The sequence below is a fragment of the Thamnophis sirtalis genome, unplaced genomic scaffold, assembly GCF_051295495.1.
Source record: "Thamnophis sirtalis isolate CommonGarterSnake01/CBP01778 unplaced genomic scaffold, rThaSir2_p1.2 scaffold_4, whole genome shotgun sequence".
Lineage (NCBI taxonomy): Eukaryota > Metazoa > Chordata > Lepidosauria > Squamata > Natricidae > Thamnophis > Thamnophis sirtalis.
Window position 1 is genome coordinate 56,717,867 of NW_028261384.1, and position 13,770 is coordinate 56,731,636.

Genomic DNA, 13,770 nt, shown 5'->3' on the forward strand with positions numbered 1-13,770 from the left:
TTTGTAGCAAGACGCTTCCTTGACTTGGGTGGCATAATAAATAAGCAAGTAAGCAGAGCTTCGCTCCCCTCTATTTCCAAAGAAGAAAGATTTATTTTGTTAAGGAGCAGTCTGCAGGAAGATAACACCGGCTAAGTACATCAATCATCCACGGAGAGAAATCGCCATTTTGAGGTCTATTTAGACAAAGAAGTCTCTAAGACGAATGGTGCTGGTATTTACGATAGTAATGAAAACATAAATCTCACAGGGGTGGGACCCGCCCGTATCAATTCTAGCTTGAAAAAACTTTGTCTTGTCCTGGGGGGGGCTAGCCTGTCTGGGGCTGCCAAAAAAAAAGGCAGCTGAGAAGAAATGGCTGGAGATAAAAGCTCCGCTTTGGCCGGATCTAATCTCTTTCCACAGCCATAAAAGAAAAAAGGCTGTGGCTTACGATTAGATCCTAACCTACGGGGCTATCCTCCCTGCCCCTTTCTTAGCCAAAAAGGGGTGCTATCTATGATCTTATTTAGATATACAGACCAGATCTCTGAGGAGCTCGGTGGAGCCCTCCTCGGCAACAGGCCACGCCCCCCGGAAGTCTGCAACTTTTCGATTTTAGATGTCAGATTAAAATTGTCTTGTTCCAAAAGTTCCAATTTATCCTCCATTCCTGCAATGTAAACTGTCATCACGGTTATCGCTTCGATGGTATCCTTCCTTGTTTGGGCAATCTTAGCATCAAATTTATCACATAGTTCCGAAACAAATTGCATTATTTCCTCTCTAAATTCTCTGAGAGTTTCAAAAAGAAATTCTTTCGTTAACAAATCTCCAGTAGGGGGCGTAGAAGGCAAAGACTGTGGCTTTATCGCGATTACTTGGGATGTATTGTTAAGAAAACGCTTGGAATTTTTGGACTTAGGAGCCATTATAAAAAAAAACAAAAGCGAACAAGTCTCTGCGCACCTTGATTTGCAATAAAATACTTTGAGTAAACTTTGGCAATTAGTGTAGAGAAGTCTTCAGAAAAACAGGGCTGATTAAATATATCAACTGCGAAGGTTATAAAATCGCCTTGAAAAACAGTAAAACAAAGGAGTTTTTAGTTAAATTGAAGCTGGTATTTTAAATAGTGATAAACAAAAAAGGATTTCAGGAATGGTCACTGCCCGGACCGATTTTAAATAGCTTAAATTGGTTCTGAGGGGGGAGGATAACCTGCCTTGGGCTGAAAAAAAACAGCTGAGAAGATCTGGCTGGAGTAAAAAAAAAAAAGCTTAGCTTTGTGTTGAACCTCTTCTCCATTCACAGCGAAAAACAAAAGGCTGTGAATTTCAAAGAGATTCTAATGACTGAGCTCCTCCCTGCCCCTTTCTGCCTAAAAGGGGAGATATCTATAGATCTTTTAGATATACAGACCAGAACTCTGGGGGGAGCTCCGTTGAGCCCCCGACGACGACAGGCTCCTCCCCCGGAAGTCTCTCCGATATTATGTACTGTTGTGGCTCGGCAGGAGCCTTTGGAGCTGCTATCAGATTCTGACAGCGAGGGGCCCTATGAGTCAGACCTGGAGGAGGTGGAGGGCCCTGGACAGGGTTCTGACTCCAAGCAGGGCTCAGAGAGACTAGTTGTTCCCCAGGTAATGACTGAGCCTTGGATCAGTGAGAGAGGCTGACACAGAAACCTCCTGCGAGTTGTTTCGGGATGCATGCAGGAGAAGGGCTGACCGACGTAAGGAACAATTGAGGATTCACAGGAGATGATAACGAGCACCTGTTGCTCATTAGGATCTCCTCATGCGGATAAAAGACTGATGGTGCCACGCCCTGATTGCAGAAGTCAACGTTCCGTTTCTGTTCTAGTCAACCTTCTCCGTTTGTGTGCAACCATCAAGAAAAGCATTTGGATAAGTGACTTGATTTATATAATCCTGTTTTGTAGTAGTTTATGAGTGAGGACTTTTGCCAGAGCAAATATCTGTGTTTATTTTGGGCTCGCAGCCAGCAAGAGCCGGGACTGATAAAAACATTCCTTTGAACGTTCTGTTTGGCTTTTGTTTCTGAACGGACAAGGTGGGGGTCAGAACAACCTACTATACAGTTCAGTGGTGGGTTTCAAAAGTTGTTCAAACCTACTCTGTGGGCGTGGCCTCCTTTGTGGGAGTGGCTTGCCACCCATGTGACCGGATATGAAGATGCCAATGACACTTGTCAGAACCACCTTAAACTACCTCACACACAGCACTGGCATGCATAAGAATATGATGTAAACCTGGTTTTTAAATGGCATCTTTGGTTTGCGTTAAAACAACTTCAACACATGTAATGTTCTGATTGCACCACAAATGCAGTAGTCATCCTTACCTTTCACAGAGGCACTGAGTTTTATAAATATAGCATGATAGTGTAGAATAATCATATCCAAGGACCAGTGGTGGGTTTCAAAAAAATTTGGAACCTCTTCTGTAGGTGTGGCCTGCTTTCCGGGTCCACTGGTGGAACCTCTTCTAACCGGTTCGGTAGATTTGACGAACCGGTTCTACTGAATAGGTGCAAACTGGTAGGAACCCACCTCTGATACAGTTGGTCCACAGAATTGCTTCTGATACATTTGCTCAAATCAATATTAAATTGAAGGAAAACATCTAGTAGTTTGCAGTTGAATGAATCTGATTTACAAGGGTGGCAAATAAAATTGACATCAATTATTGTTTGACTCACCCATACCTGGTGAATCTTTCTTCGAATCAACAGCAGCCTTGCAGAAAATAGAATCTGTAGAAGGTTGAAAATGTTCCTTTCACAGAATGATTGGATAGTAGAGCTACAAAAGTGGGGACAAACCATAAGTGCCTCCCATTATGGAGATGTGAGGAATGAAATTAGCCTACCAGTTATTGGAGAATTCTGACTGAGAGTTATTGGCTATTGATTTCCATGAGGTGATCAGAAATTACACCATGAATTTTGCCATTGTATTAATAAGTCCTGTCCTGCCTCTCTTGTTTCTGTTCCCAGCCAGTAACTATCCCCCCAACAAGACAATAGATGACAAAATCTAATCGATTTTATATATGTTAAAGCAATGTTTCTCACCTTTGGCCACTTGCAGTTGTGTGGATTTCAATTCCCAGAATTCCCCACACTTTCCAGCTGCCAGGGTTGGGAAAGACTATTTTATATCATGTATAGCCATGGCTCACAAGCTGCTTGCACCTCCAGTAAAACTCATTTAACAACTGCCTGACTTACCAATGGAAAATCTGGTCCCAATTGTGGTCATAAGTTGAGGACTATCTGTATGACTGCATTGAGGCTTAATGCATCTGTTTTCACTTTTGTTTGGCTTTGTAATGTGAAAAAAAATGGTTACATCAAACTTTCAGCAGCTGGTTCCTAAATATATTCCAGAACTACATGAATGGTAGCTTCGGGTTAGGAATTGTCCAGCCTTGTGTTATAGCAAGAGGACATAGTTCAATGAGATTTGGGGCCTTCCCTTTTGGTTATGTTTAGTTTCTAGATAAAAACAACATTGAACTACAACATTTTAAAAATATTTCCATTGCATTTTCCTGCCATTGCTGACCTCACATTCACCTTCAATCCTGCTTGTAGTGATGTCTGAACAAAGGCATTGAAACACTATAAGGCTTCGTCCTATACACAGCTATGGCCTAAACTCAGCTCTGCACAATTTTTATTTAATTGGAAATTCTTTCTTTCAGTTGCTACTCTGTTGGTTGCCACCATTTTGTGTCCTTAAAGAAATCCTGTTCGCCCAGAAGTTAAAATGCAATATTGAAGGCTAATTTTTCTCACTGCCAGCAGTTTGATTCTCATCGACTCAGCCTTCCATCTTTCTGAGGTGGGTAAAATGAGCACCCCGATTGTTGGGAGCAATATTTTGTAAACCACTTACAGGGGGCTGTAAAGCACTGTGAAGTGGTATATAAGTCTGAGTGCTATTGCTATATAATTCTAAATTCTATTACTATTGCTATTAAAGCTACATCATGCTTCCAACTGTTTTTGCACATGAAGCATCCTGCACATGTGTTGTGTGTCTTTTGAACATCACTGTGTTCATTTAAACTCACCTATCTCTCTCCAACATCTGGAGTTTGAGAATAAGGATACAGAATGAGAAGGAACAAATTCTGGGATGCCAATCAATATCCATTTTGGAGATGCCCCATCTTCCATATTCTAAATCAGCGGGCTTCACAGTTCCATGTATTTGTAGACAGTGGTGAGAAGGGTCTTAACCGTATCACAATTTTTTTAAAAAAAAGTTAAGGTTGGCCTTGCTTTGTGATTGAATACGTATTAGAAACAGCTACTATTTCCCAAGAATAAACTCTCTCTAGGCTGGTTGTTTTTCACAGTTAACAAGGAAAGGGAAATGAAACAGCTATGATTAGCCAACATGTTTGATGAGTCTAACAGTTCATCTTTGGGCCAATAGCATTTCTATTCTTGAGAATTTGGGTGAACTACTAACTTTTGGTTTAATATGTGCAGCAGTGGCTTTTGCTTCTGTCTTTCAAGAAAGGGGAAACTTAAATTGTGCCCAACAATGTAAGAAAGATGCAATTCTGACAATATCCTATATGGGAACTTAAAATTGGAGAATAAGCAGCAATGGCAAAATTAACAATATATATTCACAACAGAGGTTTAATCAAGCTTAAATAAGAAAAATTCCAGTATACACAATACATCATGCAGCATGGCAAATATGATTAATTCAAGCATGGCATTTAAATATCTGCAAACACTGTAAATCAGCAGGTGTATAAAAATGGAGAAGTTGGAAACCCAATCATTATTTTTCATTTTTCTTTTCTTTTTTTGGAGAGGAGGTATTTAATTTGCTTTGCTTTAGTTATCTACATTTCCCTTTTATTAACATGTAAACAAAATCTTAAGTAACAATACAATGGGGACCATAATACTAAGTAAACAGTTCAAGATTGAACTTTATATTATACAATAATATATTTTGGTTGCAAGTCAATTAACGATATTTAGTAGCTGCCAATTATAAAGTGCTAATTTTTCATCTATATTTTTTCAAATCATCAACCAATAATAAAGTGACCAGATTTTAAAATTGGTAAAGCGGGATACCATTGGGGGGGGGAGCAGGCCTTTTTCCATTTCAAGGTGCTGCTACTTCTTCCACGGCCCCCTTCTCCCCCCCCACCTCTTGAAAGGCTTCGCGCGGCTCCTGGGCAGCGGGCGTCCAGGCAGGAAGAGCCGGAGTGATCGGGTTGATCAGGATTTAAAAAAAAAACAAAAAACACTGGATTCCTTGAATGCCCGCATGTGTGTGCAATGCAGCAAGCCTTTTTCCATTTCTAGGCGCTGCCGCTTCTTCCATGGCCTCCTTCTCCCCCCACCTCTTGGAAGTCCAGCCAGCTGCCCGCCAAGCTCTCCGCGGAGACTCACCCAGAGTTTTCACCGCAATCTGCCTGGTGAGGGGAGGCGGCAGGTTGATGCAGACCAAATCCACATTCTGGTGCAGCAGGACCTCGTCTATCCGGCTGGTATAGAAGGGGACGCTCATCTCCTTGGCTAGTTCTTCCACCTCTTCCTGAGTGCGGCTCCAGAGCGCCTTGACCACGAAGCCCTCATCCTTTAGAAGCGGGATGATGACCCGGGAGGTCAGGCTGGTGCCGAACACGCCCACCCCGGGCAGCATGGTTGTTGCTGCTGCTGCGGCTGCTTCTGCCTGCTTCCCTCCACCCTCACCTTTTTCCTCCCCTTCCTCCTCCTTCTCCTCACTGCAATCTGGATGCCCAATGCGCCTTCCTTTCCTCCGCGTTTGGCCCTTTCGCGCAGAGCCTCAAGATTATGATAAGATGGCCAGATTTTAACACGGAGGAGCTGATGATAGTTTGAGCGGGCACGGCCGGTGGAAACTGCTGTCAGTCGCCCCGCGCTCATCAAAACAAGTCCAGGGAGAGTAGGTGTTGGGCAGGAAGGCTTCTGGCGGCTCCCAGGCAGCGATGCCACCACAATCTGCTCGCCAGTTCTTCCCGCCCGGACGCCCGAAGCCGTCCAGCCTGCCCGGGGCAAGTCGGCCGCGGTGCAGCCGGTGGTGGACAGAAGGGCTTCGGGCCGCTCCTGGGCGGCCGGTGTCCAGGCAGGAAGAGCCGGCGGGGGTGGCGGTGGCATCTTTGTGGCGGAGCAGAGGTGCAGCAGCGCCAGCAGCAGGGCAGCCTCCATCAGGCGGCGAGGCGAGCTGTATACACGAGGCTGCTCGGCCAGCCTGCCCCGTGACTCCTGTTAGTGCTTGGCAGCACGCTGCCGCCACACAGCCTCCAGCCCCGCAGGCCGCCCTCCCAGCGCACAGCCACTATCATCCTGCAATTCCTTGGCGGCGTCGGTGGCAGCAGCAGCCGCGAGACCTCCTCCTCAGCCACCGCCATCTTGGCTCTCCCTCCCTCTGAGCCCCCTCCCTCTGGCCTCCCTCAGGCCCCGCCTTGCTCATCCCTCACCCTCGCACAGCAGGTCCTGGCTGCACTGCCGATGCCCTTTCGTCGACTCACCCATGAAAATCGGGACTTTTTAAAAACGTTGTGGGTCGTGGGACAAATTGTGAAAAATTGTGACTGTCCCGCAAAAAGCAGGACATCTGGTCACCTTATGTACAGTCAAGGTTAAGTTATCTGTTTTCAGTAAGACGACTTGCTTTTTTCTTGTTTATATTAGCTGGGAGGAATTCAAACAAAGTAAAAGTAAACCCTTGGGGATCCAAAACCAAATTTAAAGTTTATAATTGCATGGGTTTGTCACTTCTCTTCTTTCTATCCTTCTGTCCGAAAACATTACAAACAAAGAGTTTCTGGAGGGGCTGGTGTTCCAAATCTCCACCTTCCTTTTTTCCTTTTCTTTTGGAGAAAGAAAGACCCAATCTGACCATCAACATTATTTATATTCTCAAAATTTCTTTGCCTTTTCAAGGTTTAATTTATAGTTGTGGGTTAAATTAATTTTCTTACCTGGCCTTTCAGCTCTTCCATTCCCCTCCTGTTCCAAAATTATTTTGACAAAAAGCCAGCATCTTGTCAGCCATGTTGAAGGCTGCCACCCCGACTTTGATTCAATAGGCAAATCTCTGACCTGTGAGGGATCTGTTGCTTCATTCTGGGTCTGAGAACTGGGTGAGACGCTGTCCTTCTCCCCCCCTCCACCAGGGAGGTTCTGCTCCAAAAAAAGGAACATCAGAATAGATTTGTCAGACAGGGTTCATGTGAGGCTCTTCAGAGCTCACATCCCTCACGCCTGTCCAGCTAAAGAACTTCCTGTTGTATCCTCACATTTCTTTTTTTGTCTTCTCAGCTGAGATACTATTTTTTTTCTTTGTAAGCTGAGATTTTGTTTTACTTTGCAAATTTTATTCATCTGCCATTTTCAATACACATGTGGATTAAACTATACCAAGAAGGCAAAATCAAGATTGGCTACAGGAGGAATTTAAAAAAAAAAAGAACTTGAACTCCTTGAACAAAGAGGTGAAAGGTAGCCCAGCTGAGAGGCAGCCCAGTGTCCCAACCAAGAGGTGGCCTGGCAGCTCATCTCAGAGAAGGAGAGACAGCCAAGCTGAGTGACAGAGAAGCAACCCAGTGACCCAACCTGACACCTGAGTGGATCCAGTGTGGTTAAAAACAGGAGCAGTGATGAAACGGAGCAGCAGACCGGCTGTGAGCAGCGCCGCAGACCTTGAGCAGCAGCAGAGCTACATGGCAGAGCAGTGAAGCACCCCAAGCAGTGACTAAGAGCAGCATTACGAAAGCAGCACGGTGGACCAGCTAAGCACAGTGCCCACATCAGCACATCGTAGCTGAAAACCTTGGCACTGGCCATGCAACCGAAGGGCAAGATTTTTTTTATAAAAGTCATTTTTCAATTTCTTTTTTCAACTAAACATTTGAAAACAACCACTTTACTTATTTTAATTCTTTATAAATTTAAATTTTTTAATGATCTAAGAGGAAAAAATATACTCTAAGAGACAGATACTTAAAACAGGGAAGATAGTGATGAATTTTTCAACACAGAGAACAAAATGTCAAAACTCTTGTAAACTCTTGTAAACAGACACTTCGCAACATGGAAAATATTTAAAATTTTATAAATTTTTAATTTTTTACCAAACTAACAAAGAAAAAAGTCATGGAGATAGAGTCTGATACTATAGTGATTTGCAAAGTGTGCCATATGTTTCAGCTTATGTTTTGCAAGAAGACCCAAACTATATATGTATCAAATGTAAATTACGTGAACTACTAGAACCATGATGTGGAGCCTTTGGCACATGTGCCACAGGTGGCACACATAGCCCTCTCTGCAGGCACACTAGTCGTCGCCCCAGTCCAGCTCCATCATGCATGCACGCGCACCTCCCACCAACCAGGTGGTCTTCATGTCTCTGCTGTGCATATAGGGGGGCACATGCGGGGGATCCATGTGTGCATGAATGGGGGGAAGGGCACATGGTGGGAGCACTCACATTGCATTTTGGGGCCTCGCACGACCCCCCTGTGCCCTGTTATGCCTTCCAGTTTGGTGCAGGAGGACTTTCAGGCTTTGGGCCTGGAAATCCTCCTGCACCAACCTGGAAGCAAAAAATCGTAAGGGGGGCACATGCACAGGTGGGGAGTATGTGCAGGGGTCACCTGCATGTGTAGGTGACACACGTGGGGGGGCATGCACACATACATGGGGGAAATGAAGTGGTTAGTACACACATTGCATTATGGATGTGAGGGGTGGTGTACACTATCGTGTGCCCATGAGCATACTTTCAGCATGCAATGGCAAAAATATTAGACATCACTGTACTAGAAGAAAATGTAAAGGGCTTCCAAGCAACTCTGGCCACTCTGAAGCTCAATGAACAAAGCGAGAAATCCCAACCTAAACAAGAAGACTACTTCCAAATAAAACACAATAAAAAGCCAGCAGCTTCTTTAAAAAATGATGATCCCATATATCCAAGATGGAAAATCTATATCATGCGTGCCACTGGTGGCATGCAGAGCCCTTTCTGTGGGCACGTGAGCCATCGCCTCAGCTCAGTTCCACAGCATGCATGCCTCCTGCCAGCCAGCTGGTTTTCGGGTCTCTGATGCATATACACTGGAGGAGGGGCGCATGCAGGAGATGCTTGCACATGTGCAGAGTGTAGTAGGTTGCGTGTGCATGCATGGGGGGGTCATGTATGCATGCATGGGGGTGGGGCACATGAATGGATCATGCACACATGTGCAATGGATAGGGGGAATGTGGGGGTCACATGTGCATGCAGGCGTGGAGTTGCATAGGCATGTGTGTGGGTTGGGGGGGGTCGTCCATACGTGCACAGGGATCATTTGTAATTTGTAAAAATTTGAACATCCTGCAGGAGATATTCTTTCAAAATTAGCTCTTTACTTTTCAAAATTAAAATTCTAGGCCTGCCTTACCTATTTTCCAAAAAGTTAAAGTTTTTCTTTTTAAACATTAAAAAGGAGATTGACCTTCCCCCAGTTACTAGAGGTCTCAAATTTTTGGGAGATTGCTATTTTACAATCTCTGCACAGGTATATTCTGTGTGGAGCAAAGTTATGGATGAAACACATATGTCTGAAAGCCAGATTAACTACTGTATTTTTATGACTATAAGATAAGGTGACCAGATTTTCAGATTGGTAAAGAAGGACACCTTTGACTGGGGGGGAGGGGGGCTTGATTAAAAAATTTATACGGAGCAACAAAAATTTTCACATAACACAAAAATAGTATTGTAATTTTGTTTTATTTTAACATAACTACAATTTACAAATATAAATTATAACTGTTGCCAAACATCAAAATTTTGATCACGTGACCATGAGGATGCTGCAACGGTCGCTAAGTGTGAAAATGATCGCTAGGTGTGAAAAATGGTCATCAGTCACTTTTTTCAATGCCATTGTAACTTTGGTCACTATACCACCTTTCTTGCCACAGTTCTTAAGTGAATAAATGCAGCTGATAAGTTAGTAACATAAGCAAATCTTGTTTCCCCATTTGACTTTGTCAAAAGGCAATTAAAATGACCCCAGGACACTGAAACCATAATAAATACCAGTGATGTGTGGTCAGCTTTAGGCTAAGGTGACCAGATTTTCAGATTGGTAAAGAGGGACACCATTGACCACCGGGGGGGGGGGGGGCTTGATTAAAAATTTTATATTTTGTCAAAAGGTCACAAAAGGCGATTACATGACCCCAGGACACTGAAACCATCATAAATATGAATCTGTTGCCGAACATCAAAATTTTGATCACGTAACCATGAGGATGCTGCAACCGTCGCTAAGTGTGAAAATGGTCGCTAAGTGTGAAAAATGGTCATCAGTCACTTTTTTCAATGCCATTGTAACTTTGGTCACTATACCACCTTTCTTGCCACAGTTCTTAAGTAAATCTTAAGTGAAGATGTTATATCTTAAGTCTTAAGTGAAGATGTTATACAGTAGAACCTCTGGTCACGAACGCTTCTGACCAAAATATTCACATTTCCCCCCCCCCCCGCTGCTGATTTCCCCTTCTGCACCATATTTTTTGTAAGCGCCATACTGGACATACTCCTGGAGCCTCACATCCTTCATAAATTTACCACTGGGCCAAAGGTGAGTCCCTACATTTTGTGTTTGTAGGTTTCTCAGTTTAAGAACACAGCATGGAAATGGAATCTCTTCTGTCTTAAAGCTCTAAGTTGGTTAAAACCAGCTACTTCCTTTCTCTTAACGTTTGAAGATTCTGCTGTCATGTATATGAATTTAGCCATGCAGAGTTCTCTCCACTGTGCATCCTGCATCCTTCAAGCGAGTCGAAGAAGGCGCCAAAATTAAGCGGGATATTTTGGGAATGGCCCGGGACGCGGGAAAAATTATGAGAAGGCGTGCCTGTCCCACTAAACACAGGACGTCTGGTCACCCTACTTTAGGCCCGGTGAGGCACTTTTTAGACTTGTGGACTTCAACTCCCAGAATTCCACAGCCAGGCACGCTCAGTTCCGATTTAAAACGACAGCATTTTTCCCCCTTTTAAAATAAGTTTTCCCATTCTTTTTCTTCTCCCTCCCCCTCCTTCCCCCCTCTCTCCCTCCCTACCCCCTCTCTCAAACAGACACATGCACACAGAGAACTTCAATCCCTCTCTCATTCACTCACTCTCAAACACAAACACAAACACAGAAGTTGGATTGGATATATTTTCCAAAGGCTTGAAAGCAGCTCCTCTGCCATAGCCCCCCTTTCCCTGCTGCCTTCCGATCAAACTTTTTGAATTCCTTCCCACTCCCCACATCACCTTTTTCCAGCTGTTTCAGAGACGATTTCAACTCTGCTTCTCCCTGCCCTGCCCTCCCCTCCCCTCTTGAAAAGCCAGAGCTCTGAGTCAGACTGAGCTAGTTGCACCCAGAGAACTCTAAAAAGCCTCTAAAAATGCCCTTTACAGGAGGCGAGAGAATACGTGCCTCATTTGCATAAGGAATTCTTCGCTTGTTGACCCTTGCTTAACTCTTAAAAGGCGAAAAATTCCTTATGCAAAAGAGGCCCCTAGTTCTCTGGCCTCCTCCTAGTTAATACTGAGAGCAGACACCAAGCCACTGTGACTTGAAATCTGGTAGCAACTACCCTGGCTTTAATTATTTTAAGAAAATTATTTAAAATATTTTCCTTTCCCCACCTCCCTTGCCTCTAGTGACTGCACGTCCCTGATAAATACGAATCTGTTGCCAAAATTTTGATCGCGTGACCATGAGGATGCTGCAACGGTCGCTAAGTGTACAAATGGTCGCTAAGTGTGAAAAATGGTCATCAGTCACTTTTTTCAATGCCATTGTAACTTTGGTCACTAAATGAACTGTTTGAAAGCTAAGGCTAGCTTGCATTATAATGCCATGCTAGCTTACATTTTCAAGAGAGAGAAGCTAAACTCCTTATTAGAATTGAAATAGAAATGAATAGAGTAGAGTAGAGTAGAATAGAATAGTTTATTAGCCAAATGTGATTAGAAACACAAGAAACACCAAATTTGTCTTTGGTGCATAGGCTCTCAGTGTACATAAAAGAAAAAAATACATTCATCAAGAATCATAAGCTACAACACTAAGTGATAGTCATCGGTTACTAATAAGCAATTAAATTATACTAGGAAACAAATTATTGGATTTTTAAATTATTGGATTTTTTTTCAAAGAAACTCAGTGTGTGCTTCCTGATTATTAAAAGTGCAAATTCAGTGTCAATGACTCCTGACTATTTAAAATATAGTCTAAGACAATTTAAAAAAAGAATCCCCAGAAAATAAAACTATTTTAAAAAATCCCATGCACAATAAATAAAATATTATTTTAAAATACATTTAAAAAATAAAAGAAAAAAAAACCCGGCTCACTTACCAGCAGGCAGACACTCCAAGTCAATCCAGAATGATATAGATGTTATTATCTGCGGACCACCAAAATTTTCTCATAGACCACCAGTGGTCCACCATGGACCACTGGTTGGGGACCACTGCTTTAAAGCAGAATTTGCAGAGGGTAAGCAGGGAGACGGTTCCTAAATAGAACGCCCCCTTTAAAAAAAGTAAGTTTTTTTTTTAAATGACTCAATGCAGCCAAGTTCATTATATGGCATCATGCAAGCCTTGTCACATCTTATTATGCCATCATCGCTAAATCGCTTTAGAAAGTCTACACGAATATAGTTTGTAAATCCCCCTATATTGCTCCTTTCCCATGACTCCTGACGCTGGCAGGTAGGCTGCCCTTGCCCACAGAAGCTCAAGAGGAGAAAATTGGATAAAGCACACCTTAGTCATGCTGGATGAAAATTTAAATTTCTAACTTGCCTCTTTTTGGGGGGGAGGGGGGGCATCAAGTCTGCCCAGGAAGACCAGCAGAATAATAATTTTAAAAAAGAGATAGACTTAATACGATAAATAGAGAAATGTGTAGAGAAATGTAAAGAATGAAGAGGGATGGATGGATGAGTTTTTAAGACTCTGGGGCTGCAAAACGGGGGTTATTAATCTCTCTGTGTGTGTGAGGGGTTTGTGTGTGTGTGTGTGTGTGTGTGTGTGTGTACAGCCTTCATTCCTGCTCACTTCATACTGGATGCACAAAAAGAGCAGTCAAAATGTGTCTGTGTGTGTGTGTGTGTGTGTGTACGATTTTTACCAGCAACAAAGGGAATTGCTAGTAGAGTCTTTTATTTGCAGCAGTTAAGTGAGAGATCACAAGGTAGGAAAGGGGTAGATTAAAAAAATAAGAGGGGATCGTACGCTCCCACCCACTCCCAACCCCATCCGACAGAAGGAGACGAGAGAAGAGCAGCGGAGAGAAGGAAATCTCCTCCATCCCCCCCCACCTCTTCCAAATTATACACACAGACACTGCCCTCCCCATCCTGCAGCCCCAATTCCAGCCACCCCAATTCAAGCTCCAGGATCTCTCTCTCTCTCTTTTTCTCCACTCATCCCCCCCCTCAACCAAACAAATGAGCAAAGGAAATACAAGAAAAGCAACTTTTAAAAAAAAAAATAAATGAAATCCAAGGCACGGGAGGAAAATCCCCCTTTCCCCTAATTCCCACTCCCCTCCCCCATCCCGCCTCCCGATCCATTTGGGGTGGATTTCTTTATTTGCAATAAATCCTGGGTTCCCCCCCTTTTTTTTTTAAAGGAAGGAAATGACAGATCTTCTCCCCCCTCCCGCTCCCCCTCACCAAAAGGAGACCGGAGAAAA